The following is a 6,877-nucleotide window of genomic DNA, read 5'->3' as shown; positions in this document are numbered from 1 at the left end:
TGCTTTAATCTTTGTGTTTTTGTTGGAAATGGCTTTTGATTTTGCTGGAACCGGTGAAAGCAGAGATCTTGCTACAACTGTCCAGCGCGGTGAGCGGCCACAGCGTGCTATGCCTGCAAGCCGGGGGGGGGGGGGGGGGGCGGCGAGCGGGGCAAGGGGGTCAGGGTGACGATCAAAACATGTGCTGGATCTGACACGAGGAAGGAGGGGATGCGCGTGGGGATAGCTTGCTAATCGGGCGGTCAAGGATGCGCTAATCGTGTGGCTGCGCAGGGACCGGCCAAATTTGGGCCGGTCGACTGGCGCCTATCAGCCGCCTTCATTTATTTCATATATTTTTAACGAAAATCATACACAACACTTCTGTAGAAAAAATCATGTAGTTGCCCCCCACAAAAAAAAGTAAAAATAAATAAATAAAAGTAACACAAAGAAGTAAAAGAAAAATGAAGGAAAAGAAACAGTGAGCAGAAAAAGTTGCGAAAAACAACGTGAAAATGGGTCATGCCATCTAGCTACCCTTCAGGTGTTATAGGGGCTATGTATTTCTTCAGCTGTCGAATAGGAGATAGCGTCCCTCTTTCTCTCTTTGTTCATCTTCACTTGACTTTGCAAGCATGCGACTGCGGTGGTGTCATTGCGTGCCTCTCCGTACAATTCCGACCAACTGCTGAACCGTACAACCGCGATCTCTCGATGTTGCTGTCTACGGAGGCACGATGGCTCGTAGGTTCCTTTTGTGGACGATGGGACTAGGGTTTATAGAGCATGTCGGCGCAACAACGACTTTTCTCCACAGTTTGGCCCTACAACCTCATCTTTGTGGTTACTCCGGTATAGGCATGCAACCTGTGAAAAAATAATTGAGATTTGTCTCTTAGACCCGCGACTATTCCGATTGTCACTACTTCTTCTCTAGGGCATGCCAGTCCAGCAGGTTCGTGGTTTTCATAACTTGCCCTCTGCGATTAACGCCGACAGGTTGACTCTCAACATGGATCAGCATGCGGCGCCACGCCATCCGTCCGTTCGGGAGGAAGAAGATGGTCCGGCCCCAATACTTCGATATAGTTTTTCCATTCTTTAGAACAGTTTGTACTGCTGATACAATTAATAGATCTAAGTGTTTATTCGAGGAAAAACTACGGTGTAAGCCAGAAAACATAACTGAATTTAAGCATCTAAAATTGGACAAGTTTGGAAAGAAATTACTGTGGTAAATTATGACAAAGTAAGCTACCAGTGAAACATGCGCTTAGAAAATACTGGAGGCCATAAACGTAACCAGACGTGCTAGGGCTTATGGATAGAGCCGACTGAACAACAGAATCGAAAACCACGGAAATGATGATCATCACTCACTCACTCACTTGTCTCGACGCACAGGCCGCTCCCATTGAGTATACTGTGACCATCCCCGCGGCGCGCCAAAATCCGTTCGATCTCATCTCTCTTGTCGCCGCCCGTCGCAGCGAGCAGCCGCGACGGCGACGGCGAGGAAAGCGCCGAACCACAGCTTTCTGGGCATGGAATGTTTAGTGGTAAACAAACAAGGCCCTATGGGCGCTACGCTATACTAGTCGCCATCCATTTGCCGCAATACGCAGTATTCAATCGGCGTACATCACCGGTATATTCCCCCCGGCCAATGATCTCACCACGACTATTATTGGCTACGGTGTTCATTTTCTTCTGAAAATGATGTCCGTCGTGTTGGTCGCACACTTGGCAGCGCGAGCTCAAGTGGCGGGCGGCGACAAACACGTAGGACAATTGTGGCGATGACGAGGCGATCGTCGTGGATGGGCCGACCTGACGCAAAACGGTCAAGGCTTCAGTCCTCGTGTGGAGCATCTTGTGCCTCAAAAATGACAGAGGTCTTGATCACTTCGTAGCAGGCCAGCACGGTAAGTGACTGCGTTAAACAAAGTGGAGAGCACGAGTGGGCGATCATGTGGGCACTAAACAAGAAGATTGCAACGCAATAATGAACTTGTATGTTCGCATCCAAATGCCTAATGATTGCATGGTGTTAAGTGTTAAACTAATCAAGAACCGGCATGTCCATGTCACGGCAATCCGACCAAGCCGGGTAGTAGCTCCCGCTCCGAGCAAGGCGTCATGTGCAAAAGAACTAGAGATAAGACAAAGGGGCCAGGGAGAATTTAGCAAGTGTCAGATGCTTTCCATCCTCTTTGGTGGAGTGGAGGTCTGTGTGGTGTGTGTATATGTACGTATGGAGTGGCGAAACTTTCCAGTGTATGTGTGAACGTATTCGATCTAGCTGGCTAGGTGCTTAAGCTAATTAACCCCAGGTTATAAAACGCGCGTGGACAACGGTGTCATGGCGGCACAAGAGAGCGGCAGGAGTGCAGCCTCGGCCACCGCCACCATGACGGTGTGCCGTGGCCGCCGCTTCCTTGGAGTCCGGCAGAGGCCGTCGGGCCGGTGGGTGGCCGAGATCAAGGACTCGGTGCAGCGCGTACGCCTGTGGCTCGGCACCTTCGACACCGCCGAGGACGCGGCGTGCGCCTACGACGAGGCGGCACGCGCGCTGCGCGGGGAGAACACGCGCACCAACTTCGCCGCACGGCACGGCGCCGCGGCGAGGGCCAGGCTGAGCAAGAACCTGCAGCATGTCATGGCCAGGGCGGCCGCGGGCAGGTCGCCGTCGGGGCGCGGCGCCGGGGTGGGCGACCAGTTCGCGCTCGCCGCGGTGTTCCGGGATTGGCAGCAGCCGGCGCTCTCGCCGCAGCTGCCCCTGGGCTGCCGCGCCGAGGCGGAGACCGTGCACGTGGCGGCCAGCTCGGTGCAGCCGAGCTTCGTCGTGCCGAGGCGGACGGAGGCGCCGCCGCCGTCGGATACCGCCGGAGGAGCTGGAGACGATGCTTGGGCCGCGGACGTCTTGGAGTTGGACGGCGGCGGGGAGACGAGCGCGGAGAAGGCGTTCAAGGTTTCGTCGTCTGTGATCGTGCCGTCCAAGTTCGGTGCAGCGCCGGAGTTGTTTGGCCTCGACGGTTTCTAGCGAGGAACGTCGGGGCAGTTCGTTTGCAATTGCATGCACGGTGTGCTCGCGCGAGGTGAACAGTGTAGATATCGCGCGAGCAGTGAAATGAAGTCCTACTTTCCAACAGAAAAAAAAAAATCTTCCGAAGGAAGGAAGATGCCTAGTTTGTACTACTAGTTGACCTGAAGTCCTGAATAGGGTTTTGGGTTTCGGTTTGCAAAACGAATCGACCCTGAATTTCGGAGAATTTGGAACGAAAACCATTCGAGTGGACCAAAAAGGATTTGAATTTTTAAACAAAATTTGACTGAATTTGGTCAAGGTGGAAAAACTAAGATTAACATAGTCCGAGATAAACATATATCAGGTTAAATGTGGCAAAAATATAGCAACATAACAATACAATTCCATTTTTTGCGAAAATAAAAGTACAATTTTGAACCAAAATCAACATTGTTCAGCATCAGCGTAACATCTTTCACGATTTCAAAAGTTCAAAGAGAACATAGAGCAACAAAGTAAACGTTACATCAAAGTCTAATGTCAGCGGTCCTCAGTCCAAACAGTCCAACAATCTAACAAAAGATTGATGTTGTACATCTTTGCATCGACACAGGGGTCACCATCCATCATCTTTACCAAAAGCACCACAGTAGGTTCCAACACATCACCAAGATAGTCTTTTGCCATCATCACCCCCCAAAAAGGAGAGCTACAACTCAAGTTAACAACAATGTCAGATCGGTAATTAGTTTAACTAAATATGGACCAAAATGAAATGGTACTTTCCCCTATAATTGTTTGAATAATAGGTAGATATATTACATGTTCCTAGAGAAATAAGCTTGAGCAAACATCATCAAAAGCACAACCATCCTCAGCAAAAGGTCTAACGATCATCAACAAAAGCACCTACACGCTTCAGCCCTCACGAACAAAAGCACCAGCAAATATCGTCCAAACCATCATCACCAAAACCCACCATCCGTAAGAAAATAGAATCCAGAACTATAACTCGAACATGACTGGGTTGCTAATATGACGGTGTTAGGCCCTAGGGGTGCCTCACCTTGTCGGTTATCGGTTAAAGTAGCAGGCCGGCTCGAGGCCCCCTAGGTCGGGGTTCCGCCACAGGCCATCAATGCCAGCCCATGGGCCCTCTATGACAAAGACTCTAGAAGACTTGTCGTTCAAGATAAGGATCGATCGTTGTGTCAAACCTACTTGATACTTATTGTAATGCTTCTGGACAGAGGATCAACAATGAAAAATCTTCGATATTCTTTAGTAAGGGCTGTCCAGCTGTTATGAAGGAAACTGTAAAAAACAACTTGCAGGTGCACAATGAATCGTTGAGCGAGCGCTATCTTGGTATGCCGACTGATGTTGGTCACTCGAAGAATGGAACGTTCAGATATCTTCGAGATAGGGTTTGGGAGAAAATCAAAGGGTGGATGGAAAAACTACTCTCGTCGGCCGGGAAGGAAGTTTTGATCAAGTCAGTAGCTCAAGCGATTCCGGTATTCTCAATGTCTTGCTTTAGATTACCACGAGGACTATGTGACCGCATTACATCCACCATCCGACAGTTTTTTTGGGATCTAAGCAAGGACGCAGGAAGCCAAGTTGGGTAGCATGGGATATCCTAACCGTGCCAAAGTACTTGGGAGGGCTAGGTTTTAGGGATTTGGAGATATTTAACCTAGCCCTCTTTGCAAGGCAAGCTTGGAGGACCTTAACAGATAGTTCTTCCCTCGGTGCAAGGATTTTGAAAGCGGCCTATTTTCCGCACTGTACCTTGCTGCAGGCTGAAATGGGAGCTCATCCGTCCCAAGTATGGCGGGCTGTCTTGGACGATCGGGACATTTTGGCTCAAGGGCTCATACGCAGAATTAGGGATTGAGATTCCACGCGTATATGGCAACACAACTGGATCCCGAGGGACGGCTTTAAACGCCCGATCACCTCGCTTCTACAAAACCCTCCTGAAAGAGTGGCAGAACTCATCAACGCTTCATCAGCAAGCTGGAACGAGGGCCTGGTCCGGGCAGTATTCACTCATTTTGACGCAGAAGCTATCCACAAAATCCCGCTGTGTACGCGAAGAGTTGAAGACTTTTGGGCATGGCATGAGGAAACCCGGGGTGGTTTCTCTGTGAGATCGGCATATCGCATGATTCTACGGACGAAGCACAGTAGATAGGTGAAGGAAATATGCCCTAGAGGCAATAATAAAGTTATTATTTATTTCCTCATATCATGATAAATGTTTATTATTCATGCTAGAATTGTATTAACCGGAAACATAATACATGTGTGAATACATAGACAAACATAGTGTCACTAGTATGCCTCCACTTGACTAGCTCGTTAATCGAAGATGGTTAAGTTTCCTAGCCATGGACATGAGTTGTCATTTGATTAACGGGATCACATTATTAGGAGAATAATGTGATTGACTTGACCCATTCCGTTAGCTTAGCACTTGATCGTTTAGTATGTTGCTATTGCTTTCTTCATGACTTATACATGTTCCTATGACTATGAGATTATGCAACTCCCGTTTACCGAAGGAACACTTTGTGTGCTACCAAACATCACAACGTAACTGGGTGATTATAAAGGTTCTCTACAGGTGTCTCCGAAGGTACTTGTTGGGTTGGCGTATTTCGAGATTAGGATTTGTCACTCTGATTGTCGGAGAGGTATCTCTGGGCCCTCTCGGTAGTGCACATCACCATAAGCCTTGCAAGCATTGTGACTAATGAGTTAGTTGCGAGATGATGTATTACGAAACGAGTAAAGGGACTTGACGGTAACGAGATTGAGCTAGGTATTGAGATACCAATGATCGAATCTCGGGCAAGTAACATACCGATGACAAAGGGAACAACGTATGTTGTTATGCGGTTTGACCGATAAAGATCTTCGTAGAATATGTAGGAGCCAATATGAGCATCCAGGTTCCGCTATTGGTTATCGATCGGAGACGTGTCTCGGTCATGTCTACATAGTTCTCGAACCCGTAGGGTCCGCACGCTTAAAGTTAGATGACGATCGGTATTATGAGTTTTGTGTTTTGATGTACCGAAGGTAGTTCGGAGTCCCGGATATGATCACGTACATGACGAGGAGTCTCGAAATGGTTGAGACATAAAGATCGATATATTGGATGACTATGTTCGGACACCAGAATGGTTTCGGGGAGTTTCGGACACATACCGGAGTACCGGGGGTTACCGGAACCCCCCCGGGAGACTAATGGGCCTATTGGGCCCCAGTGGAGAAGAGGAGGGGCGGCCAAGGGCAGCCGCACGCCCCCTTCCCCCCAGTCTGAATTGGACAAGAAGGGGGGCGGCACCCCCTTTCCTTTCCCCCTCTCTCTCCTTCCCTCTCCTCTCCTACTCCCACTTGGAAGGGGGGAGTCCTACTCCCACCGGGAGTAGGACTCCTCATGGGGCGCGCCTAGGGTGGCCGCCCCCCTCCTCCACTCCTTTATATACGGGGAGGGGGGCACCCCTTGGAGACACAACAATTGATCTCTTGATCTCTTAGCCGTGTGCGGTGCCCCCCTCCACCATATTCCACCTCGATAATATCATAGCGGTGCTTAGGCGAAGCCCTGCGTTGGTAGCATCATCATCACCGTCACCACGCCGTCGTCCTGACGGAACTCTCCATCAAAGCTCGGCTGGATCGGAGTTCGAGGGACGTCATCGAGTTGAACGTGTGCTGAACTCGAAGGTGCCGTACGTTCGGTACTCGGATCGGTCGGATCGTGAAGACGTACGACTACATCAACCGCGTTGTGCTAACGCTTCCGCTTTCGGTCTACGTGGGTACGTGGACACACTCTCCCCTCTCGTTGCT

Source organism: Triticum aestivum, chromosome 5D (assembly GCF_018294505.1).
Source record: "Triticum aestivum cultivar Chinese Spring chromosome 5D, IWGSC CS RefSeq v2.1, whole genome shotgun sequence".
NCBI lineage: Eukaryota > Viridiplantae > Streptophyta > Magnoliopsida > Poales > Poaceae > Triticum > Triticum aestivum.
This window is presented reverse-complemented; position numbering follows the sequence as displayed.